This window comes from Poromitra crassiceps (genome assembly GCF_964638095.1).
Source record: "Poromitra crassiceps genome assembly, chromosome: 18".
NCBI classification, from domain to species: domain Eukaryota; kingdom Metazoa; phylum Chordata; class Actinopteri; order Beryciformes; family Melamphaidae; genus Poromitra; species Poromitra crassiceps.
In genome coordinates, this window is record NC_139636.1 from 7452176 (window position 1) to 7479955 (window position 27780).

Genomic DNA, 27780 nt, shown 5'->3' on the forward strand with positions numbered 1-27780 from the left:
ATTGATTTTTGTATTATGTTTTGTAGTTTTCACTGTGTTATCCTGTTGTTCTCCAGGTGCCTCATGATCTTCTTCACCCAGCTCTCGGAAGGGTCGGCACACAGCCGTCTACCGTTCACGCCCTTCAGCCTGGAGGGGAGGAGCAAAGAGACTGTTAGACAGGCTCAACATTTCAGAGGGAGAATAGGCACCACGATGGTGACGATGGTGACTGGGATTGATGTTGTTGGTGAAGATGATACAATATGATTATGATAAGATACAATGTGTTATAATACAATACGATACAATGTGTTATAATACTATACAATACATTATAATATGATGTGTTATAATACAATACGATACAATGTGTTATAATACTATACAATACATTATAATACGATATGTGTTATAATACAATACAATATGTTTTAATGCAATACATGTGTTACACGATATGTTACAGTATGATACGATATGTTATAATAATGATAATAATAATTAATTGGATTTATATAGCGCCTTTCTAGATTCTAACTCAAATCGCTTCACATATCAGGGGAGGGGGGGCTCAACTCATCCACCACTGATGTGTAGCACCCACCTGGGTGATGCACAGCAGCCAGTTTGCTCCAGAAGGCTCACCACACATCAGCATCAGGTGGAGAGTTGAGGACTGAATGTGCCAATTAAGTAATGAGGGATGATTAGGTGGCCATGATTGAAGGAAGGCCTGTGTGGGAATTGAGCCAGGGCACCGGGGTTACACCCCTAATGTTGTGAAGAGTGCTGATGGGATCTTTAACGACCACAGAGACCACAATATTTTATAATACGATACAATACAATACGATATGTTATAATATGATACGATATGTAAATAAAGAGAAAGCATCGCATGGATGCAACTGGGACGTATCCTCAGTGATGTACCCTGGGGTCATAGGATGTTTCGGGTCTCGCAACATCATACACCCTCGCCCAGGTGACCCAGCCGGGGCTGGCCAAGCCCCAACTTACGTCCCAGTAGCTACCCATGGTCAGCCGTCTAGGAAGGGTCGAAGGTGGTCACGTGGTCAGGGCCACTCAATCGGCTGCTCCGGAACTACTCTGCCGGGACCGGGGGGGAGAAGGGCTCTGGTACGTAGAGGGACCGGGCTCTGTGGGTTGCCACCCGGCCGGGCTCCTCCCTCGTCTCACCAGGTCTAGGACCTGTGCGCTGCACCAGACTCCTCCGCTCCAAACATCTCATTCCGATGTGATGGTATCTTGGTGGATACCATGCAGTACCAGTAATTGGTGGCACTGCAGACTCCACTTGCGCTTATAATACGATACGATACGATATGATATACTATGATACGATATGTTATATAATACAATGCGATACGATACGATGTGCTATAATACAATACGGTATATGCTACGATATAATGTGTTATACAATATGATACGATATGATGTGTTATTATACGATACTTTATACTACGTTACAATATGTTATAATACGATACGATACGATGTGTTATTATAATACAAATACAAACTTTGCCAGAGTTTTCTGAAATTTCTGTCGATATGAATGTTGAGATAATGTTGGTGATGATGATGATGATGATGATGTTGGTGAAGATTATGACGGTGATGTGATTGACACTAGTGACCATGTAGATCAGGCCTATTCAACTGGCGGCCCGCGGGCCGGATACGGCCCGTTTGAATTTAATTTGAATTGAATTTTGATCGCCAGAGTTTTATATAAAAAATAAAAAAATAAAAAAATAGGGGTGGGGGACAAAGATCTATGACTGGCCCGGGAGAAGCTTTTTTATTTCATTTTTCCTTGTTTATTACATTACAGTGTTTGATTTTCATCATAACACATAACATCATAATTTTCATGGTTTTCCATAATAATAATAATAAGTTCAGTGTTTATGCCTGTGTTGCTGTCTGTTGTAGTGTAAAACGACAAAAGGGAGAGCAGGTGGTTACATGAAAGTGAGTGAGAAAAGGAGAAGATACTGAATAATGACATCACAACAGTATAATCCTAATGTTCATTTAAAATTAAATATTCTTCTAAATATGGATAAAAGTCCAAAAAACATCAGATTTTCTGTCGAGATTCCATTCCTTACAGCACCCCTATTTAATAATAGTTCCAGCACGGCTGCGAAAATGTGGTGGCGGGTAGTGTCAAGTGTACATATAATGGCTCGGGGAACGGTCCGGCCCCTGGCCCCTTAGGTTTCTGACAATGTGGCCCCCTGAACAATTTAGTTGAATAGCCCTGATGTAGATGTTGGTAGATGTTTATAATGATTGATGATTATGTGTAGATAATGATAGATGTTGATCTAGATGATGTTGGTAATCATTATAGCCACCCAGTAACAGCCTATTGCTATACTATAGTGTAGTGTGCTCTACTTACACCACTCCACGTGTGGCGCACCGGCAACTGGTCCAGTAGTAACTGATCAGATTCTTCGCTGTGGACATCCTCCGAATAAAGTTAAAGCAGCATTCACCCGGCCCATCACCACGTATTTCTACCAACAAACACCTGAGAATGAACATCTCAGCAAGATACAACACACACACACACACACACACACACACACACACACACACACACACACACACACACACACACACACACACACACACACACACACACACACCAGGGTTCGACTGGTTTGGGTTTTTAGTAGAGGTCGACCGATTAATCGGCCGGCCGATTAATTGGGGCCGATTATTGGCATTTTTAATTAATCGGCATCGGCCTGCAAAAAAAAAAAAAAAACATTTTTTTTTTTTTTTCTTTTTGGCAGGCCAGGCCAGGCCAGGCCACCGGGCATTTGCCCGACGTGCCCGATTATGCAGTCCGCCACTGAATGTGAGTCTTCTCATGCACCCATGAGCCTACTGTAACGTTACGTTTCCTCAGTCACCACCATCTTCTGCAAACACACTTCTCCCATCAAATGACAGCAAATCTAAACAGTTACATTATTATTATTATTATTATTGTTAATGTATAGAACAGTGCATGAATGAGTTCTCTGACATACTGCTCTCTCGCTATAGCCTACCAGTCACTACTGAAATATATACCGCATAACCTAATGTATTTTTCTATTTAATAAAAAGAATAATCAAAAACATGTTACTGTACTGGCTAAGATAACATCTTATATTAGATGTAGGCCGACAGTATAATGTTATATTCGATTTTCAATGTGCATGAATGGATAATGGAAATCTAGGCTACTAGATTTCTTAAAAAAAAATACCAACAGAAGAATATTGCACATTTTTTGGGGGCGCTACCCACACGTTTAGCTGTGTGTTTCTCATTCCACGAATGCACAATCCTTACAAGTTGTACCCCGTTGTAAAGGTGACTAATCAGGCTTTCCAACTATATAAAATACAATACCAATTGGTATTATTAAAGGGGAGAAATAATCGAGCAAAATAACGTTTCCAAACTTTTTTTGAGGAGTTTATTTTAATCGTATTTTATCGAATGAAAAAAAATAAAATAATCGGCATTATATATCGGCCATCGGCCGCCCTGCTCTCTAAAGATCGGCATCGGCATCGGCCATTGAAAAAGCAATATCGGTCGACCTCTAGTTTTTAGGTTACTGATGAGCTGCTGACAGTTGATGTTTTGTGCCAATATTCAATATCTTAAGATTTTAAGCATAATCCTTGTGTACAAGGAATCCTTGTACACAACATGTATAATAATGTCAATTGGATCATTTTCATTAAAAACTAGAACGACCGCAACGCGGACTTATACCTCCGCCATTAGTTACTTTGACCACGTTTGAGGCAAATTCGAAGAAATTCCATCAAGACATTCCTGAGATATCGCGTTGATAAGCTTGAAAATGGCATTCGAGAGGTCACAGTGACCTTGACCTTTGACCTTTGATCACCAAAATGGAATCAGTTCATCCTTGCGTCCAAGTCGAACTTTGAGCCAAATCAGAAGAAATTCTATCAAGCTGTTCTTGAGATATTGCGTTAACGAACTTGGGAATGGCGTTCGTGAGGTCACAGTGACCTTGAAGTTTGACTACCAAAATGTTCATCCTTGAGGCCAAGTTAATGTTCGAGGCAAATTTGATGAAACTCCGTCAAGGCATTCCTGAGATATTGCGTTAACAAGCTTGAAAATGGCATTGGAGAGGTCACAGTGACCTTGACCTTTGAGCACCAAAATGTAATCCGTTCATCCTTGGCGAAAACTGAAAAAATCATTTCCGGCCCCAAAAACAAGGTCACAGAGCATCATGAAACGATCAAATGTCTAGCTATCCCCACCCTGATTAGCTACAGAACAAACAAAGATTATCTCTCAGCACGTCCTGTTCCAGGACCAAGCCTAGTATCTGTTCTCCAGGGACACCCCGAAAAGCATTTACAAAATCAACCCAGCAATGTAAGTATCAAGGCTGCACTGCTAAATATTAGGTCACTTGTAAGCAAGTCGCTTCTAATAAACGATCTGATTACGAGTCATAAACTGGACCTCATGTTCCTCACAGAGACCTGGCTTGATCTAAACAACAGGGAATATGTTCTTAATGAGTCAGCCCCACCTAACTTTAACTACATTGACGCCCCCAGAGTCGGTAAGAAGGGGGGAGGAGTAGCTATTATTTTCTCTGATGTTTTTCAATGTAAGCAGGTATCGTTTGGCGACTTTTCATCGTTTGAATATCTGGCCGCTGTTCTGAAGTGCTCTCCCTCTATTTTACTACTGATTATATACAGACCACCTAAGTACTCTAGTAGTTTTTTTGATGAATTTTCAGAACTCCTTTCTATAATCTCCATAGAACACGACTGTTTAACTATTGCAGGAGATTTTAATATTCATATTGACAACCCCAATGATAATAATGCCAAAGAATTGAATAACCTCCTTGACACTTTTGACCTGTTACAACATGTCTCTGGGCCCACTCACAATCGAGGCCATACCCTAGACTTATTTATCACCAAGGGCTTTGAGTCATCGTTTCTTTCAGCTAGTGATGTTGCTCTGTCCGACCATCTCTGTATCTTTCTTGAACTCAAGGTCACCCCTATCGCTCTTACTCGGTCAAAAACCATCAAAAAGCGTCACATCAACGAGAGCACTAGCACACGGTTCATGGAGGCTTTCTCGCTGGCCCCTTCCCTCTCCTCAGCCTCTGTCAATGATCTCCTAGATAACTTCAATTCTAAAACCCTAAAGGCTATTGATGCTGTAGCTCCCATTAGATCTAAACTAATCTCCGGTAAGAAAAAAGCACCATGGAGAAACGCTCCCTCTGTAAATAACAAAAAAAGAGATTGTAGGAAAGCCGAGCGCAAATGGCGGAAAACTAAACTTCACATCGATTATGACATCTATAAAAATAGTCTTCACTCCTACAACCAGGAACTAAAAAATTCCAGAAAATTCTTCTTCTCCGACATTATCAGCAAAAACACCAATGACGCTCGCACACTTTTTGCCACTGTTGACAGGCTGACAAACCCCCCCCCACAAATTGCCCCTGATCTTCTATCCAATGTCAAATGCAATGAATTTGCGACCTTCTTTAGGGATAAAATTATAAATATCAGACTAACTATTTCCACATCAAGAACAAATGTGGCTCCGCCGCACCCACAAAATAGGTGCTTAATTAACATGACTCAGTTCAATGTCATTGACCATAAGAAACTAGAAGAAACGATACGAGGCCTTAAATCCTCATCGTGTTGCCTAGACACCCTGCCAACAAGCTTTCTAAAAAATGTCTACAGTTGCCTGGCGACCGACATACTGAAGATAATTAATACCTCTCTTCTTACAGGCATTTTTCCAAAATCTCTAAAAACTGCAGTTGTTAAGCCCTTGCTTAAGAAGCGTAGCCTCGACCCCTCTATAATCAGCAATTACAGACCAATATCAAATCTTCCCTTTATTAGCAAAATACTCTAAAAAACTGTCTACCAACAACTCAATACCTTTCTATCCTCCAATGATCTCCTAGATCCCTTCCAATCAGGCTTCCGACCCCATCATAGCACCGAAACTGCGCTTATCAGAGTTATAAATGACATCCGAATGAACACTGATTCAGGTAAAATCTCAATCTTAATGTTACTAGACCTCAGCGCTGCCTTTGATACGGTTGACCACGAAATTCTATTGGACAGACTGGAAAACTGGGTCGGGCTTTCCGGCACGGTCCTAGAGTGGTTCAGATCTTATCTGCAAGACAGGAACTACTTTGTCTCCATTGGCAGCTACACATCTGAACAAACCAAAATGACATGTGGGGTACCCCAAGGATCAATTTTAGGTCCTGTCCTGTTTAACCTTTATATGCTCTCTCTGGGCCTAATTATGCAAAAAAAACAAAATAGCTTATCATAGCTATGCAGATGACACCCAACTCTACATAGCCCTCTCATCGGATGACTATGCCCCCATAGAGACACTGTGTCAGTGCCTTGCGCAAATTAATGATTGGATGTGCCAGAATTTTCTCCAACTTAATAAAGACAAAACAGAGATAATTGTCTTCGGCAAAAAAGAAGATAGGCTCAAAGTTACTGCTCACCTCGAATCCCTATCTTTGAAGCCAAAGGACCAGGTAAAAAATCTTGGCATTATTATTGACTCTGATCTAAATTTCAACTCCCACATCAAGCTTATAAGAAAATCTGCCTTCTATCATCTAAAAAATATAGCAAGGATTAGAGGCTATATGTCCAAACAAGATCTTGAAAAACTAATTCATGCTTTCATTTCTAGCAGGCTAGACTACTGCAACAGTCTTTTCAATGGTCTTCCCAAAAAAGCTATTAAACAACTACAGCTCATTCAGAATGCGGCTGCTAGAGTTCTAACAAGAACCAAGAAAGCTGAACACATTACACCAGTTCTCAAATCCCTGCATTGGCTGCCAGTAAATCTTAGAATAGACTTTAAAATTCTGCTAATAGTTTACAAATCTCTCAACGGGTCAGGCCCACACTACATCTCTGAAATGCTTCTACACTATGAACCATCCAGATCCCTGAGATCTTCAGGCACTGGTCTACTAATTGTCCCGAGGACCAAATCAAAACATGGTGAAGCCGCGTTCTCCCACTATGCCTCTCATAACTGGAACAAACTCCCTGAACACATTAGATCTGCCCCTACTCTGCCTATTTTTAAATCCAAGCTAAAGACCTTTATGTTTACTCTTGCTTTTAACTGCTACTAAACTACTGCCTCTCTCGGCCTGTAATTTAAAAAAAAAGATTCCTGTACATTTCCAACAAATGGACTGTGCATGTAATAATAATACTGAAGAATGCCTTGTAACTTATTTAAAACAGAAATAATGTTTCATGTTTGTTAATTTGAGTATATATTTTAACTAAAACTGTCGGCTGTGTTTTTTATGTGTTTTTTTATATGTGCATTGCTTTGCTGCTTGTTTTTTCGATTATTTTTTTGTAAAGCACCTTGAATTGCCTTTGTGTATGAAAGGTGCTATATAAATAAAATTTGACTTGAAAATTTGACTTGTGCCCAAGTCGACGTTTGAGCCAAATAGGCAGAAATTCCATCAAGCCGTTCTTGAGATATCGCTTTAACGAACTTGGGAATGGCATTCGTGAGGTCACAGTGACCTTGACCTTTGACCACGAAAATCTAATCAGTTCATCCTTGAGTCCAAGTCGATGTTTGAGGCAAATTTGATGAAATTCCGTCAAGGCATTCCTGAGATATCGCGTTAACAAGCTTGAAAATGGCGTTCGAGAGGTCACAGTGACATTGACCTTTGACCACCAAAATCGAATCAGTTCATCCTTGAGTCCAAGTGGATGTTTAAGGCAAATTTGATGAAATACCGTCAAGGCGTTCCTCAGATATCACGTTAACAAGCTTGAAAATGGCATTCGAGAGGTCACAGTGACCTTGACCTTTGACCTTTGACCACCAAAATGTAATCAGATCATCCTTGAGCCTAAGTCGATGTTTAAGGCAAATTTGATTAAATTCCGTCAAGGCGTTCCTCAGATATCGCGTTAGCGAACATCGTACGGACGTACGTACGGACATACGTACGGACAACCCGGATCCATAATGCCTCCGGCCTGGCTATCGCCGGCAGCAGAGGCATAAAAATGTCCCAAACTAAAACTCTGCATTAACTACTACTCTCACTAATAATAACATTCATGCATATTTATGTAGCATCTGAGCAAAATATGCCATTAGAACTAGTTCAGGTTAAGGTCTTATATAGATGTAATGACCAATTCCACAATACGTATGTAATCAATCAAATCATATCAGGATCAGATGTATCACACTGACAGGACCATGATCTGACCGGTATAGACCCCTTATACAGCTGTCAACATTGGAGCTGCGCGCGCATCAAGGAGGTAGAAAGCTGGCATTGACAGACAGAGCTGTGCAAAAGCCGCCACTGTCAGGACTGCTCTGCGCCCATCTGCGACACAAGGTTAGATTTTAGTTTTAAAATGCAGTTCTCGGTTTACTACAACAGCTTATCGCCTAGTGATAAGCAATGTTATGCATCAAAATTAACGTTGGTTAATGGGATACGTCTTACAGACCCATACTCACTGGCGCTGTGTCAATGGATAAAAGACAAGAAGAAATGGCCAAGCCTAGAGTGGACAGCAATACATAGCGTAGATAGTTATTCTGTAACTTGCAAAGATATATTGTTATGTTGATAATGCACACAACTCAATAATGACATTATGCAAAGTTACTTGGTTGTTAAAGTGTAACTAACCCCCAAAACACTTTTTTTCAGCTTTTAACCAATATATATGACTTTGGGGGTGATGTGTGAAGAATTCTGGTCAAAGTTTCCACATTTGACACCAAACTCAAATTTCAAGATTCAAGATTCAAGATTTTTATTGTCACTCCGTAGTACAAGTATCACGTGTGAAATTCTTGTGCTGTGAACTCCATTTACAACATAGAACAAATATAACAGGGCATATGAGTGCAAAAACAACAAGAGACACAACAAGCAATAAGGCAGTAGAGTAATAAGACAAGTCAGAGACAGTGGCATATTCACTGCACATAGGTGCACATGTCATGTGCATACTAGGGTTGTAGCGGTACTAAATTTCTGTTTCGGTGCCGGTACCAATTTGTATTTCGATACTTTTCGATACTTTCGATACTTTTTGTAAAAAAAAAAGTGAAACTGTCCAATGTCAAGATTTGGCTTTATTTTAAGAGTTTGGGAACAATTACACCAATAAATTGGTGTGGCATTTAAATGCTGAACAAAACAAACCTTTTGAGCAGTGAGAATACCGGTAAGTAAAATAAAGTAATGCCAGTGAAAATAAAATGACCATAAAACACTAGCCTATAGCAGCAAAAACTCAGAGAAACACCAATAACAACAATAAATAAATAATTGGTGGCATTTAAATTCTGTCTAACTTTTACTTGTCAAATAAGTACACACTCAGTAACATAACACAAATCTTTTGAACAGTGGGAAATGGGAATAAGTAAAATAAATAAAATAAATAATAATATAATAAAACACTATAGCAGCAGAAACTCAAATCTTTTTTTCTTCAACAAGCAGCATAACTGGCTTCATATTCCCATTCTGTCCCCCAGCCTACTCAGTCTAAACCCTAGTTCTCCTATGGGTGGTAGACAGACTCACTGTTTGGCTGACTCTCAGTTTATACTCACTCAGTCCCTCCCATCCCAATGTCTTCTTCAGGTTCCTAGCCAAGAAAACGGGGTGTCAACATGTTCCTCGGTCAGTCTAGATCTTGTTGGACTGCAGATATTCCCAGAAGTACTGAAAACACGTGAGGTCTCCAGACCATAGTTCAAGCAGAAGGCCACTCACGCGTAATCCGATCTCAACGTGGTCAAAAAATCCTAGTATGACGTCTGCTATGACGTCAAACATGACGTCAGTTAATCCTCATATATATAGCAAGGGTCCTACGTCACCTCTCTCTCTCTGGCCGACCATAGCAGCAGCAGCCCACGGCAGTCCATCTCCCTTGAAGCCGGCCCCGAAGCGTTGTTTTGCACCAGATCCGCAGACCGAATCAGCACCCACAAGCCTTCTCTACCCGTGGATATTCCCATTCCTGGCATGTCGAGTTCAGTCATCGGTCCCCTGTCCCGGACCGGCCACGGAGCGTACTTGCCTTCCGAGGTGCCTGACGAAGACGTTGGCGAAGCGACCGGACCACAGGCTGCCAACATAGCCCCCCGCGCGCCACTGCGACGGCCCCGGTAGGAGAGCAGAAGACGAAGCGCCGCGCCGCGGACGCCCAAGAACGCGTGCGAGCGTGCCGGAGGGAGAGGCCGATCGGCGCGGACGTGCGAGAGGCCGCGGGCGAAGACCAGTAGAGGCAGCCGCCCCCAGAGCCGGGAGCCGCTGGGGAAATGGAGGCCGCGGGGCCGCCGCGAGACGCCACGTACTTCCTGGTCGCACTGACCCCCAGGCCGCCGGGCAGATTCACGGTGATTGACGGGAACCGGCTTGGAGAAGCGCTGAAGCCGGAGCGCCGTGGCATCTCGGGCACTCTGGGCAGACCGAAAGGTCCATGGGGCGAACGGTTCATTCTGGCGGCAACAGCTGAAATGTAGTGCAATTTGCTTCCCTTCCAAATCCAGCGACGTAAAATAATCCATTCACGAAAAGAATAAGCACTCCCAGGAATTCATGGACGATAAAAGTTTAACGTTACATGCAGTCAAGCAGAAAGTCGCACTCGGCAGTAAAACTCGCATCCATGTTCCATCCTGTTCTTTCTGTCACGAAGACTATAATCCACCAGATCACATGACGTTTTTCATCAAGTCTTTAATCCACCGTCACACTTCAGGACATCCTCTTAATCCAAAACAGAGTGTGAAAAGTAGCTGTCTCCCTCCTTGTTGTGGTGTTTGCGAAACGGAGGTTCACGGTAACCAGAGACCTTTTATCGTAAAGATGCGACAGCCAATCCGCCATTTTGGAGACTAAGCTTCTGCCCCAGCAAGGAGCCGTATTTCAGGCCAAAATGGCCGCAGCGCCGTTTTCAAAAAGGCACTATATACTCTTGCCTTCTCATTCTCAATCAACCCCATGTGACTGATGGTGACTGATAAATTAAATTAGGAAGCTCCTGTGATGATGACAATGATAATTTCTTAACTTTAGCCGATCTGAGGGGGTTTATCTGAACAACAATCTTAAAAAAAAACAACTCCACTATCACCCCCCTTCCTGGAGCCCGACGACACCTTCATAATACCAGACTCGCTCTGTTAGTCGTCTTGGACATGGACGAGGGGACGTTAGGTTTCATAGTGACACTGCGAAATACGAATCCGGTACATAAACGGACTCGATCCGGATCCCCTCCCTCTGATGGACCTGTGCAGGCGCTCCGTGCGGGCGGCTCTAGGAAGGGACCGCCCGAGCGGAATCCACGGACTGCCCCTGCCCGCCTCTCTCAAGAGCTACCTGCTCTACCAAGGACGGGGTTGACGACCACAGCACACCGAGCATACCCCGGAGGACCAGTCACCCGTGGACGCGAAAGGACCCATGAGGAAAGTATCAGTACTTCAGCATTTAAACGGGCAATCTACCAGTCCAGTAAAATCAATTCAATTTATTAAAAAAAAAAAAAAAAAAAAAAAAAAAAAAAAAAAAACTTTATTAGTCCCGCAAAGGCCAATTTAAGGCATGAATACTGCAAACAAGCTGTACTCTGTACACATCCAAAAACAATACAAAAAAACAAGACAATAAATACAATAAATGACACTGATAAAGCAAGATCCCTGATTACAGTGTATCCAACACCACAAAGGAATATAGGTGTCACATCAATACAAATTAATTTCAGTCAATACAATCCAAGTGCATATTAGACTTGTTCAAGGGTTCAAATCAAAAGGTCAAGGTACAGACCTAGTCTAGATAAACTGACCACTTCTCGTACTGTGGCTGTTCACCAGTCGAATGGCCTCTGGAACCAAACCAAACTTCCTTCTGCTTGTTTCGCAGGCAGGCTGTCTAAAGCGCTTTCCTGATGGCATTAAGTCAAAACAGACATGAAGGACATGCGTGGAGTCATTGATTACCTCGTGCGCTTGGCCTGCGATCTGACTATTCTACCCAGCGGGCATCTCAGCCTGCCTATCTCCGACGCCTAAGCGGAAATCGCTTCTGGCAAATGGCCAGCGGGAGTCACAATAATAATAATAATTATAATAATAATAATTACAACAATAATAATAATAACCACGCAAGGGGCCATTCTAACACCCCTGGCCCACGGAGCTTGTCTGAGCATCAGCTAGAATGAGTGTTACTGCATAACTTCGGACCGAAGCCAGACGGCCCAGGGAATGCTGACGTCTTTCCGTGTTAAGCTACCCGGTCTTAATACACCACCTCCTGTTCTTAACGAATTTCAAAGTAAAATGCCTCTGGCATTTCTTCAGAAGCAGAATCAGAATGACTTAATGATCCCCGAGGGGAAATCGGGACAGGTTACAGTAGCTCGCTCACAGTACACACATAGCTTAAAATAAAATAAACAGTAGTAAATGCAACGCAAATGCAAAATACAAAACACGTCAGGTAAGTATACATTCCGTGTCAATTATCATTATTGCACCCGGGACTATATTAAGTCGGCTTGCCCTATACGCCACACGTGGCTCAGCCAGGCACAGTTAACCTATCGGCTGGCTCAGTCTCAGGGAGACTGAGCGTCTCCGAGGTGCTCTTTAAGGAAGGCATTAAATAGACTAATGGCCACAGGCAGGAATGATTTCCTGTGCCTCTCCGTACTGCATCTAGGTGGAATCAGTCTCTCACTGAACGTACTCCTGCGTTCGACTAGCACGCCGTGGAGTGGGCGCGAGTCATTGTTCACGATGGAGCGTAGCCTGGACAACGTTCTCTTCTCTGACACCGCAGCCAGAGAGCCCCGCTGCCCCAGCACACAATAGCATACAGGAAGGCACTAGCCCCCTTCTGCCCTTTCTCGTTCATGGCTCACTACGTCAAGCTCAGGCCTCGGACCGGCCCCTCGGCTCCCCTGCTCCTCATCGCACCCTGTCACTACACGACAAGATCCCGGTTCACCCTGCACCTCAAGCAGACGCTCCAGCAATGCAACCCCCGACGAAGGACTACTCCAGCCACTCCTTCAGGATCGGAGCGACCACCTCGGCCGCCGAGCAAGGAGTGCCCTCCGCCTCCCTCCAGCAAACGGGCCGCTGGCCCTCATCGGCACATCGTCATCGCCCGGAACAATTCCCCCTTCTGCCCCTTCTCGTCCATTGCTCACTACGTCAGGCTCAGGCCTCGGACCGGCCCCTCGGCCCCCCTGTTCCTCATCGCACCTTGTCACCACATGACAAGATCCTGGTTCACCCTGCACCTCAGGCAAACGCTCCAGCAACGCAACCTCCCGACAAAGAAATACTCCAGCCACTCCTTCAGGATCAGAGCGGCCACCTCGGCCGCCGAGCAAGGAGTGTCCTCCGCCTCCCTCCAGCAAATGGGCCGCTGGTCGTCATCGGCATTCTCCAGCTACATCCGCCCGGAGCAGGCGGCCATACTGGCGGCCCAAAGAACCCTCCTCCCTTAAATCGGTGAGCATGGCAACAAACAATGTCCCGGACTTCCGTGCCGATGAAGAAAATGTCTCGTTGGTGGTGGCTCCCCGAAAGCACGGCGCCAGCAAGGCGCAGTAAACTCCCCGGCTCATTTTTGGGGGGGAAAGAGAAAGAGAGAGCAAAAAAGTCAGGGTAGTCGCGCCAAGGCAGCCAAGTAGGCCAAGCCGGGAAGCGCCAAGCTAAACTCTAATGTACCAAGATCGAAGGCCCGACCGAGTTAGGAGCGCCGGCCGCAAATAGCCGTTAGCCGCTAAAAGGTCGAAGGCCGGAAAAGTACAATCGCGAAGCGCCAAGGCGGCCAGGTAGGCTAAGCTGGGAAGCGCTATCGCGAGGTGCCCGACCGAGTTGGGAGCGCCAGCCGCAAATAGCTGTAAGTCGCTAAAAAAGGTCGAAGGCAGGAAAAGTACAATCGTGAAGCGCCAAGGCGGCCAGGTAGGCTAAGCTGGGAAGCGCTATCACGTGCCCGACCGAGTTGGGAGCGCCAGCCGCAAATAGCTGTAAGTCGCTAAAAAGGTCGAAGGCAGGAAAAGTACAATCGTGAAGCGCCAAGGCGGCCAGGTAGGCTAAGCTGGGAAGCGCTATCACGAGGTGCCCGACCGAGTTGGGAGCGCCAGCCGCAAATAGCTGTAAGTCGCTAAAAAGGTCGAAGGCAGGAAAAGCAAGATCGAAGGCCCGACCGAGTTGGGAGCGCCAGCCGCAAATAGCTGTAAGCCGCTAAAAAGGTCGAAGGCCGGAATAGTGCAATCAACTACTGGCGCCTGCAGATCTCAATTAACCTCCGGTAATCAGATCTTCCTTTTGGGGGATCTCCTAGCCCATGCAGGCGCCCTCCTCTGCCTCAAGAGCAGCGCCACTGGCCAATGGAGTCAAGCGCCAAAGCATTTGCCATGCACGCCGATTGCTAAATAAAGTTTGTCTAATCCTACCAACTGGCCTCTCCTGATTGAAGTGAGGTCTCCAGACCATAGTTCAAGCAGAAGGCCACTCACGCGTAATCCGATCTCAACGTGGTCAAAAAATCCTAGTATGACGTCTGCTATGACGTCAAACATGACGTCAGTTAATCCTCATATATATAGCAAGGGTCCTACGTCACCTCTCTCTCTCTGGCCGACCATAGCAGCAGCAGCCCACGGCAGTCCATCTCCCTGAGGTCTCCAGACCATAGTTCAAGCAGAAGGCCACTCACGTGTAATCCGTTCTCAACGTGGTCAAAAAATCCTAGTATGACGTCTGCTATGACGTCAAACATGACGTCAGTTAATCCTCATATATATAGCAAGGGTCTACGTCACCTCTCTCTCTCTGGCCGATCATCGCAGCAGCAGCCCACGGCAGTCCATCTCCCTTGAAGCCGGCCCGAAGCGTTGTTTTGCTCCACATCTGCAGACCGAATCAGCATCCTCAAGCCTTCTCCACCCGCGGATATTCACCGCAGATTTCAACGCTCTCCACTCCATTCCGGTATGTCGAGTCCCGAGCCAGGGCTGTCCACGGACAGCGACGACAGCTTAGACATCGCTTCCCTGTTCCAGACCGGCCACGGAGCGTACCTGCTTCCCGAGTCTTCTGATGAGGACGCCGGCGAAGTGGCTGGATCTCAGGCTGCACAGGCTGCTAGCATAGCCCCAACGAGAAGGCCCAGCACGCGTTCCCGTGGCACGGGGCGCGCCACTGCGACGGCCCGTGGACGCCCAAGTACGCGTGCGAGCGTGCCGGAAGGAGAGGCCGCTCGGCGCGGACGCGCGAGAGGCCGCGGGCGAACACCAGCAGCCGCCCCGGGAGCCGGGAGCCGCCGGGGAAACGCAGGCCGCGGGGCCGCCGCGAGACGCCTCGTCCCTCCCGGTCGCACTGACCCCCAGGCCGCCGCCCCGGAAGCCGAAGCGGCCCCATCCGTAGCTCCGCCGAGCCGACAGGGGTCGTCAAGAGCCATCCTGCTGTCTCTGCTAGATGCAAGCAGAGCAGTAGAAGCCCGTCTGAGCGCCCTGGAAACCCCGGCGCAGCAGCCGATCCTACCCCCGCCCATGCAGCAAGCTGATATGCTCCCCGCCACCACCCAACCCGCCCAGATGAACACTCTGGCGTCCGCTTTGCCTGCCAGCCCATTCGGTATGTCTTTTGTTTCTCCCTGTGCTGATATTTCGCCCAGGCTAAGGTCAGAGATTTTAAAGGGCAGAGACATCAATTTAGTTAGCATACTCCTGCCATCTCCCGAGTGTAAAAGGAAGGCTACGGGTGACCCAGATGGCCCCGTTTATTTAAAGTCGTCCGACCCCCGCCTGCCCAAAGACCTGTCCTTATGTGACTTCCTGAACACGTTCGGCGTCTACCGTGACGTGATCTGTGAAGTGTATCCAGAGCGCCGCCATGAGCTAGACAAATACATAGCGCTAATAGTGGATCTCTACTCCAGCCACGGTAAACTATTTTACCAATATCATAAAGCGTTCTCTGCTAAAGCCGCCCTGATGATCACTCGGGCAAATAGGCGGCTCGACTGGTCCGTCATGGACATGCAGATATTCATGAAGCTGGTTAGCGGGCGGCCGGCGAACACCTGCTACTCATGCGGCGAACCGGGGCACTCCGCACAATTCTGCCCAAAGGCGGCCTTTCAATCCGGCGCCGCCCCCTCCCAGGCGCCCGGCACCAGCGGGTCCTCCCAGGCAGGCAACCAGGTGCGTAACTCCAGCGTCAACACGTACTGCAAATATTTCAACGAGAACGTGTGCACGGTCCCTAACTGCTCCTTCCTGCACTCATGTAGCTCCTAGCCCATGCAGGCGCCCTCCTCTGCCTCAAGAGCAGCGCCACTGGCCAATGGAGTCAAGCGCCAAAGCATTTGCCATGCACGCCGATTGCTAAATAAAGTTTGTCTAATCCTACCAACTGGCCTCTCCTGATTGAAGTTCAGATGCACAGCTTGATGCTGGAATACAGAGATATTGTCTAGCAAACTGAGCTAAGATGGGCAGGTCTGTCTGGTGTTGCTTCCACCATGCCAGGGGATCCTCTGCAGGGCTGATGTCTCTAAATTGTTTATACTCAGTAATCTCAATTTCCAGTTTAGCACTTCTTGTCATGGGTGGGGCATTCAGGCAGTATTACTCACAGTTTACATTAGGGATGCACCGATATGAAAATTTTGGCCGATGCCGATAACCGATATTAACATTGCTGTTATGGCCGATAACCGATATTTACCGATGTCGATATGATCTGTATAAAACCACATTATTATGATCATCACATTTTGTACATACTGAAAAACACATAATTAACACTGAATTAGAAAAAGTTATGCATTTCTTTATTTGCAAAGCCTTTGGAAAAGCCCATAAATCATAGATTTACTGCATTATTTCATATCAATGTGAAGAATTTGGCTGATAATGATAACCGATATTAACATTGCAACATCTGACCGATACCGATATGACCGATATGTTAAAAAATGACTAACATCGGCCGATACCGATATGATTGCCGATATATTGTGCATCCCTAGTTTACATCTAACGTTATGTAGGCTACTTTCACGCATACTTCAGTCAGGGTTATCGACAGTCCATATTATTGCCTCTGCACGTTTCCCGACGCTACAGTGAGCGCTCGTTAACTAACGTTACTGCGGAGTCCGCTGTTAGTACAGCGGAGTCCGCTGTAACGTTAGTACAGCGGAGTCCGCTGTAACGTTAGTTAACGAGCGCATTAACGAGCGCATTTTCTCACTGTAGCGTCGGGAAACGTGCATAGGCAATAATATGGACTGTCGATAACCCTGACTGAAGTATGCGTGAAAGTAGCCTACATAACGTTAGATGTAAACTGTGAAAGGGCACAGCTGCTGCTACTAACTGGGCTGGGAGAGGCTTTGTGTTTAGCCATAGCCTACTTTGCTAGTTTGCTTTTAATGTGCGCGGGTCTGCTCAGTGCTCAGCTGCTTTTTTTCCTCAAAACTCTTTTCCTCACCGCTTGACATGTGGATATGACGTCACTCACTCCGGCGCATTTCTTAAAGAGACAGGCTCATATTGACCATTATCAGTCATAGCAGCGGTCGGAAAAGTACCTGTTCTTTTTAAATCTTAGTATAGAACCGGTTCTACAGCAATAGCACCGCGGTTCGGGGGTAGTACCGGTAGTACCTACATCCCTAGTGCATACTTGGACGTACTTAAACATTTTGAATTTGACGTACAGGTGCAAATAGCATATCGCCGCTGTCGTTCCAGGACCTCGAATTTCCAAAACAGAAACTTTTCAGGAAGTAAAAAAAACCTGTTTGCTCTTAAACTACTGAACCAAATGTCGTCCAAGTTGGCACATGTCTTAATTATAGTTAGTTTCCCGCTGAATGTGTCATTACTTTATAAATATCTTACCTGGATAAGCTCAAATGATGTTGTTTATATTATCAGTCCGACTTGGAAGCGCTTTCTCACGGCCAGTCAAGCGGGAGAGAGTCGCATACTCATGCACGAGCCCCCAAGCTCCAGGCCGCGGGGGCGCGCGCAGGAGCAGCAGAATTGCCCCTCGCCTCTCATGGCCGAATGGGGGCTTTGGCATGGGGTGAGAAATAGTCTGACATAACGTAACGTTAACGTTACTTTATTCTCGTCAGAAAGCACTCCGATTTGCATGTTAAAACAAGTTTGCAGCCTAGGAATAACTGGAAAACATTTGATTGATATATTAACGTCAGAGGAAGCCAGGATTAGTCAAAACGATATGAGAAATACACAGCGCGTCTGCCGTGTGTCTTTTCCGGGTTTATTGTCCTGCGTGAGGGGGGTACACACGGAGGTAGGGGGGGAATTTCGAGGTTTGACTGACAGATTGAGGGCGAATGGCGTTACGAGATTTACTCACAAGCTCGTTTTAATGCTTTTCCATTGGTTGCATTTGTTAAAAACCACACAGAGACGTGAAGGGTGACCAATGGCATTGATTCATGACAAAAAATAAAAAAGTGAAAAAAGGCACATTCGAGGTCCTGGAACGACAGCGACGATATACCTAATTAAACATACAATTAAACATTAGACATACATAATGGTAGCATCTACAGTGCGGTACAGTACAGCTACTACACTATTTGTGTATGTTAAGGAGTCTCGTGGCCTGCGGGAAGAAACTGTCCCTCAAGCAATTTGTGCGTGCTTTTGGGACCCTGTATCTTCTCCCTGAGGGTAACAGGGAGAACAGGCTGTTGTGGGGATGGTTTGTGTCTTTGATGATCTTCAGGGACCTCCTGAGGCACCGCTGGTTATATAGTTCCTGCAGTTCTGGCAGCTCACATCCTGTTATGTGCTGGGCCGCGCGTCTCACTCTCCGTAGCGCCCTGCGGTCCATGGTGGTACAGTTCCCGTACCAGGTGGTGAAGCAGCCAGTCAGCAGGCTTTCAATGGTGCCTCTGTAGAAGTGCCTAAGGATTTCTGGCCTCAGCCCAAATTTCTTTAGGCGCCTGAGTCCGTGTAGTCGCTGTTGGGCCTTTTTGACAACAGTGGCGGTGTGACCGGCCCATGTCAGGTCCTGGTGGATGTTGACTCCCAGGTACTTGAAGCTGTCCACCCTTTCTACCACTGTGCCGTTGATGGTGATTGGGGTGTGTGCGCCCCCCCCCTCCTGTAGTCTACAATGATCTCCTTGGTCTTGGAGACTTTCAGAGAGAGGTGGTTGTCCTGGCACCACTGTTCTAGGGCCTTCACCTCCTCTCTGTAGGCCGTCTCGTCGCCCCTGGAGATCAGCCCCACGACTGCTGTGTCGTCTGCAAACTTCACGATGGTGTTTGAAGTTTGAGTCGCCACGCAGTCGTGGGTGTAGAGGTCGTACCAGAAGGGGCTGGAGACGCATCCCTGGGGCGCTCCTATGCTGATGGTCAGTGGGGAGGAGGTGAGGTTGCCCACTCTCACCACCTCTGTCAGAAAGTCCAGGATCCAGTCACACATTGCTGTGTTTAGTCCCAGCATTGTTGCCATTTTACCATTTGTATCATTTTTCAGCAGCATAACTGGCATAAGCACCCTCTAAGGGTGGAACACTGCTTTTTTTTTGCCCTCAAATGAATGGGAGATTTGGTACAACCTGACGTCAGGTTGTCCCCAAAGACTATGGGATTTCAAGATAGTTACTCCCCTACTCCCCCTGTACCCTTTCGGCTCCTCACAACTCCAAGCCTATTCCCATGATGTCACTTGACCTGTTAATCACATGTTAATTGATTACAATCGCCTGTTATTTTCCTACCAACTCCTATGTAACACAATACTATCAATAAACGCCACTATAATCATAAAAGGAATGACATGGCATTGTGTTGCCATGTCGTTGCCATGTCATTCCCAACCAAAAACCCTGTGCTCTTAAAATACTGAACACCACGTTGTCATATTTGACACATGTCTTCATTGTAGACAGTTTATCGCTGAATGTGTCATTACATTATTAATATCTTACCTGGATAAGGTCAAATTATGTTGTTTATATTATCAGTCCGACTTGGAAGCACTTTCTCCCCGGCCAGTCAAGTGGGAGAGAGTCTGCTCTCATGCACATCCACGAGCGCCAAGGGGGCGCGCAGCAGCAGCATTGTGCTCTGACCCTCTCGTGGCAGAGGCAGGGGCTTTCGCATGGGATGATATAACATAGCGTTAACGTTACTTTATTCTCGTCAGAAAACACTCCGATTTGCATGTTAAAACAAGTTTGCAGCCTAGGAATAACTGGAAAACATTTGATTGATCTATTTACGTCAGACGATGCCAGAATCACACACACCAGCAGCGCATAACACACAAAGTCAGCAGCGTGCCTGGTGACTTTTCCAGGGAAGAGGGAGCAGCCTGCAGCTCTGCTGAGAGGAAAACTTTTGCACAACTTTTAACAAGAATCACGAAAAGCCCCCAAACTAAAATAAAAAAGGGACTTCATGGCAAGTTGGACGAGGGAATGACGTGGAGAAATCTCGCATTGTGTTACCCCAGAGCGGGGGGTTGTCCTACTGTGCGGTGTGCTGTGGTAAACGAGCCTCGTGTCACTATGCTCTTAGCGATAGATACACGCCACATACACACACATGCAGAAAAATAATAAAATTTCTAGTTCGCCATTGAATTACCAAATTGATATAACTTTCAACCATTTTGAGCAACGCTGTTTCCATACAGGCCACCAGCGTTGGCTAGTTGTTGATATTTATAAAGATATTGCCCCTCTCAAATAAATTATTTTCGAGGCGGTGGGCAAACTGTAATCGCGTCGATTTCCGAAAAAAAATCCTGGGCTGAACACAGCCAAAGAGTATAGTATAGACAAGAGTATATGTCATTTCTTGTTTTTTTCCATAGGTTTTTTCAAATCACTGTTCTGATACATATCTGGGGGGTTAGTCCCCCTTTAACGTTACTTGGTTGTTAACTAACCGAGCGATGTGGCTGTTAGCAGCCTACAGCTACAGCTTACCTGATATGAAGCACTGCAAAGTCAGGCATTTTTAATGAATTCCTCTTTCGGCTTGCAACCAAAGACGCCTACGGTTAGCATTAAAAGGTGTATGAGTTGACAGGATTCGGTAAAACTTTAGTCCTTGCTTTGTTGATAGTGTAACAGACTGTTCAGTGTTGTGTTCTATTGCGTGTGTATGCGAGGCTATAGCGTTGCCGTAGAACAGGATATGTGGGAAGAATAAAGGTGAAGCTTGTTATAACGTTACAGCCCAGCGGAAGGTCTTCTTGCGTTACCTCCAATGCTCCAATGCCAACCGCCGAAACTCCAGTAGGTGGCGGTAATGCACATACATATGTTTGCCAACCACCATAAAACTCAAAACAGAAGAAGAAGATTTTGACGGTCGCTGACTGTTGGAAGAAGAGGACTTTGGTTTAGTTTGTTGGCTGCCTGAATAAATAAGTAAAGTTTTATTGATTGATGATGTGGTGGTGGTGGTGGTGGTGGTGTTTCTTTTAACCCCCCCATTGACTAACTGCCATATATTCTTTATTGATGTTCTGAAAATAATATAGACTGCAAGCTACAGTATATAAATATAGACTGCAGGCTACAGTATAGACCATACATGGGCAAATTACGGCCCGCGGGCCGGATGCGGCCCGCGGGCGCCACCTGTGTGGCCCGCCATGGAATTGCAAAAAAAAAAAAAAAAAAAAAAAAACATTTTTTTTTTTTTTTTTTTTTTTTACACACAGTGCACCTGAACGCAACATGCAAGATACCCGCTGAATAAATGTCCAAATGTTCATGTCATTCTGGCCAATACTCCACTTCTGTTATAGCATTTCAGTCTGGAATATGGAATATCTTTCAATAATCTTTATGACTACATTGAATTAGAAATTTAAATAATTAACTCATTGGTTTTGGATTTATTTAGCTTCAAGACTGCATTTTTGTTCGTGTGACCCTCAACACAGGCTTTGATTATCCCGGGCCACTTACTGATACTTATGCTTAAATTAACCCACTCATATTCTGATTTATTTCAAGAAAAACATTTTGGCTAGTGGAAATTCTAATTGGCTGGTAACTTTAAAATCTAGGAGCCATATTGGCAGGTGGTCAAAAAACTTAATTTCAAGCCCTGAGAGCAGGTGGTGACATAGGAGTGAGTGAGAAAAGGATGAAATATTGGTGGTTAAGACTGAATAATGACATCACAACTGTTAATTTAAAATGAGTTATTCCTCTAAACGTGGCTTCAAATGCACCAAATTTTTCACGCTGGTGCCGTTCGGCCCTCAGCAAAACCTGGTAGCGAGGACATTTTTTGTGGCCCTCTCTATCATCAAAGTTACCCATCCATGGGTTACGGCATGACAATATTTGTTCGGCCCCTGGCAACAATCTGGGTTTCTCATGTGGCCCCCCATGAAAAATAATTGCCCACCCCTGGTATAGACTGTAGGCTACATAGGCCACAGTAGGCTATATAAATATAGACTGTATGCTACAGTAGATCAATAATGACTGTAGGCTACAGTATATAAATATAGACTGCAGGCTACAGTATAGACTGTAGGCTACAGTATAGACTGTAGGCTACATAGGCCACAGTAGGCTATATAAATATAGACTGTATGCTACAGTAGATCAATAATGACTGTAGGCTACAGTATATAAATATAGACTGCAGGCTACAGTATAGACTGTAGGCTACAGTATAGACTGTAGGCTACATAGGCCACAGTAGGCTATATAAATATAGACTGTATGCTACAGTAGATCAATATAGACGGTAGGCTACAGTATATAAATATAGACTGCAGGCTACAGTATAGACTGTAGACTACAGTATATATTTTTTGAAGGGTCCAATATGAATGTTCCGTTTACACGTTTTTGACAGGGCTATGTAGCCTAGGTGTGTGTGGGGGTCTCCATGGCGACCAATAATTCCGACTGTCACTTATAGTTAGATCTTTCCTTTAGAAATGCTATCCAGAGCACATTTACCTGCTAACTTCTCAGTTTTATATATTGTATAAAGCCTTTTAAATCTGTGTTCAAAACATGAAGACGAACTGCCGACGTCATGTAGGCTACTTCATTGGCAAAGTTGCATTTATGTTCATTGTGTGTCTGTTTAACTTCAATATGTCGATAAAGATTACAAAAAAACAAAGTTCCGCAGCCGAGGTGTGAGGTTTATGTCAATAAAGATGAAAAAAAGATGAACTTCCGCTGCGGAGGTCACGTGACTTCCTGTCAGTTGCGGAGGCGTGAGGTCCGCCCAGCAGCTGCAGCCAGGTACTCTTGCAATTATTAGCTTTCCGATTCTGGCATCCCACTGCACAACACGAAGACATGTCTAGCTCGACTAGTTTTCCAGCCGCAGATACTTGCCAGGGCTGTCTTCCTGCCTCCAGCCAGCTGCGTGACGTCACCTTATGTAGCCATGCCCATTTGACCCGGTTGTGTGGCCGTATCAAAACTTCAGGCTAAAAATAATAATAAAATAAAATAAAAAATGGCTGCGCTGCTCCAATATCATCTAACTCTGAATTAACTAATAATTTAGCCAATTGTATGTAACATACCAAATAAAAGCAAACGGCAATGTCTAAGAATGCAACGCCATGTAACTGGCTCGCTAAGTCTCGCATTCCAGGGAATTACGTTAAAGGAGGACTTACCCCCTAGATATGTATCAGAACAGTGATTTGAAAATACCTATGGAAAAAACCAAGAAATGACATATGCTCTTGTCTATACTAAACTCTTTGGCTGTGTTCAAGTCAAGATTTTTTTTCGGAAATCGACGCCATTACAGTTTGCCTACCGCCTCAAAAATAATTTATTTGAGAGGGGCAATATCTTTTATAAATATCAACAACTAGCCAACGCTGGTGGTCTGTATGGAAAGAGTGTTGCTCAAAATGGTTGAAAGTGATATCAATTTGGCCATTCAGTGGCGAACTAGAAATATAATTATTTTTGTCCCATTTTGTCCCATGTGTGTGTGCGTGGCTTGTCTAAACTTACGTTAAAAGAGCCTCGCTGCTCGCAGCACACAGCACACATGGGGCTTGCATGGGGCGGATGCATGGGGCGCTCTGTAACCTCACGGAGCAACAAACAAACACAGAGAAATAGCTGGTGTGCGATTTTTCTGCTCAATACAGTCTGAGATTGGGTACAGGATTGAGGGAATCCCGCATCTGTTTGCGAATGTGCGACTGGACAGGACGCTTTTCACAGTAGCTGAGTAGCCTGCTATAGTCGGAGCGAGGTGAGTGTCTCTCGCACAGCTGCAGATCTCTCCTCCTCCTCCCCCGCCCCATTCAGTCTACTGCTGCGCGCGCCCCCGCGGGTGCATGAGAGCAGACTCTCCCGTTTGACTGGCCGGCAGAAAGTGCTTCCAAGTCGGACTGATAATATAAACAACATAATTAGAGCTTATCCAGGTAAGATATTAATAAAGTAGTGACACATTCAGCGGGAAACTAACTATAATTAAGACATGTGCCAACTTTGACGACGTTTGTTCAGTATTTTAAGAGCAAACTTCAATAGGAATAGGCTTGGAGTTCTGAGGAGCCGAAAGGGTACAGGGGGAGTAGTGGAGTAACTATCTTGAAATCCCATAGTCTTCGGGGACAACCTGACATCAGGTTGTACCAAATCTCCCATTCATTTGAGAAAGAAAAAAAAAGCAGTGTTCCACCCTTAGAGGGCGCTTATGCCAGATATGCTGCTGAAAAATGATACAAATGGTCAAATGGCAACAGTTTGGTGTCAAATGTGGAAATTTTGACCAGAATTCTTCACACATCACCCCCAAAGTCATATATATTGGTTAAAAGCTGAAAAAAAATGTTTTGGAGGTAAGTTCTCCTTTAACGTCTGCGGGTCTTATTGATGTTAGTGGCTCGAGTGCAACTCGGAGGAGAGAAAACTATCTGAAGCTTTCTTTGTTGGAGTCCAGGTATGTTTTACAAGAAAGTGCTCGTCATTTCTGCGTTTACATGGACTTGAGTATCCCGGTTACTGTCGGGGTTTTGGAGTATCCCGTTTTTGTGTTTGCGCATGTAAACATCATATCCCGGTTTCAGAAACCTGGATAAGCCCTTATCCCGGTTTTGAGAATGCCGGTTATGCTAGCTGGAGTACTCCGAAAGAACCCGGGATACTGCTGCATGCATACACCTTATCCTGCTTTCTGAACGCAGACTACCTGCGCAGGCGCGGCTTCAGCCAACTCTCACCTCTGGAGCGATGAGGAAATGGAGTTTTGCCGAGTTTTGTCTTTCGGTGATGAAATAATTAAATGCTTGGCAGCTTAGATAGGAGAAAGCATCGAAATGCTGCCCTATTCAAGTCTGTAGTATACAGACTACAGGACGAAGGTGTTGTGACTCAAATGAAAGCAAAAGCCGCGCGCTGCGCGCAAATGGGGACACTCCACCATGAAGACGGAATCCAAGGGAATCCCACATCTTGGTCCAAAAAAGGTGAATGACGTCACGTCACACGCACCCAATATAAGCAAAAATAATAATAATAATAATGACCCCCGGTTTGTATTGTAAAGATCACAGGCGCCTGCGCAAATAGCATGCAGTGATCAGTAACCGGGATACTAGTACTGATCATGTATACAGGGATATGAATAACCTGCTTTCTCTCTCTTCCATGTAAACGCCATATCCCGAATATGATCAAAAGCAGGATAAGCCTCCCCAGCGAGCACAAAACGTTTTTTCAACGTTGATTTTTAGTTTAAATCTGGGTGATATTGGGTTTGAACGTCTAAGACCTAATTTCACCCTCTTTTCAACTGGCTAAAATGCGGTTACAACGTCAACGTGTAAAAAAACACAATTTGGTTAATCATATTGGTAAAACATTTGTTGTAGTTTGGAATAGAGACAATATTGATAGTGTGTGAATTGGCATTTGTCCATTTTATTGTGTAACTGAGAGTTGAAATCTCGTCTACACGAAAACTACATTTCAACGCATTTTATGTCACATGGAATATCATAAATATGGGACTATATAGGCTATGTGGTGCCAGCAAAAAGCTTCCAGGACACAACTATGGTTAATAGTTTAGCGCAATACTATAAAATAATGAATTCAGTTCCTGCGCAAATAGCCTACTTAGTCGCTAGCTATACTAGCTGTGACTGACTAGACCAAAGCAAGTCTGCACCGGTCTGCACCAAGTGCGGAACGAGGTGCTCTGGGCACGCTATGTTATTGTAACATACTGTATACGAGGCTCTGTGTACCCCCTGAGTCTCTCGTGTTAAATGAAGTTAACCTCTGAAGCCGTACAGCCTACAGACTACAGATGCACACACACACACACACACAACATAATTTTAGTCTGTTACATAATATGATAGTCTCGTATGCATCACATAAAATAACTTGTCCTTCCGATCGTTGACAATTGTGTGTAGTAAAGTTGTGTGCGAGATAGAGTATATATATGTCCGGCTCTCTGTGTAGTATAAGAAAATCTATAGCTCACGACGCAGTGGCTTGCACGTGGGAGATCGGGGTTCGAATCCCGTGTGCGCTCCTGAATTTTTAATTTAAGATGCTGGTGAAATATGGTCTAAATCTGAACGTTCAATAAACGTCTGCAAATAGTGGGTGAAAAAACTTTCACTTTCAAACCTTCCTTGCACGTTTTTTCAACGTTGACCCTAAACGTTTTTCAAACGTCTTTTCAACCGAAAAATGCTTGCTGGGTCATAACCGACACACACACACACACACACACACACACACACACACACACACACACACACACACACACACACACACACACACACACACACACACACACACACACACACACACACACACACACACACAGTTTTGGTGTTAAGCTCTTACCACGGCTCAGGGTGATGACAGCCAGCAGCAGCACGACGAACACAGACAGAGCGAGACGAGGAGCAGCCATGCTTGTGTGTGTTCTTTGTGGTCAGTACAGCGTGATAGAAGTGTAGGGGGGTTCGATAGGTAGTTGGATATATCACTCTTGTTGAGTCTTGAATAATAATAAACAGCCAGATGGAGACGGATAATTCAGTTCGGCAGCACTTTACTCACTTCACAGTCTTGGAAAGAACAGTCTCATAACACTCGTCACTTCCCCGTTCTCAATGTCCGCTCCAGGTCCGCTCTCGAAATCGCTGTCCGTTCTCAAGAGCTATTCAGTTGGTTCATGAAATCGCTGGGCTGCTTGCCCTCCAGTGTTGCTCCTGGCCAATCCCGGTGCCACAGGGCGTGGTTATTGCTTATCCTATGTGGGGTTAGAAATCACGCTAAGCATCCAGAGACTTACGCACATCCACTGGTTGGTGCTGAGCTCAACTGTACCAGAGCAATCTAGAGAGAGAGTGGCGTCAGCGGAGGACCAAAACGCTGAACGTCACGTGACACATGTAGCCACTGGAGAGTTCCAGTGGCTTCCCAGCAAACATCGTCTTGACCGCGACATCACCAGACATAGAATTGTGGTTTGGCATCTACCATCTAAGTCTGACGTTCTCTCCACATTCCTCCAAAGTAACGTTTAGACTGTCACTTCAAAACAAAAA

At 45.2% G+C, this 27780-nt stretch overlaps 1 pseudogene across 1 annotated transcript; it reads right to left on the minus strand.

Annotated features, from left to right (window-relative positions):
• Positions 1-29: 29 nt before the first annotated feature.
• Positions 30-27304, minus strand: LOC310792495 (C-C motif chemokine 4 pseudogene; annotated as a pseudogene). Its single transcript, XR_014553944.1, has 3 exons — positions 27071-27304; positions 2420-2537; positions 30-129 (listed from the first exon to the last, which is right to left on the minus strand). The product of XR_014553944.1 is annotated as a C-C motif chemokine 4 pseudogene (transcript).
• Between the last annotated feature and the right edge of the window lie 476 nt (positions 27305-27780).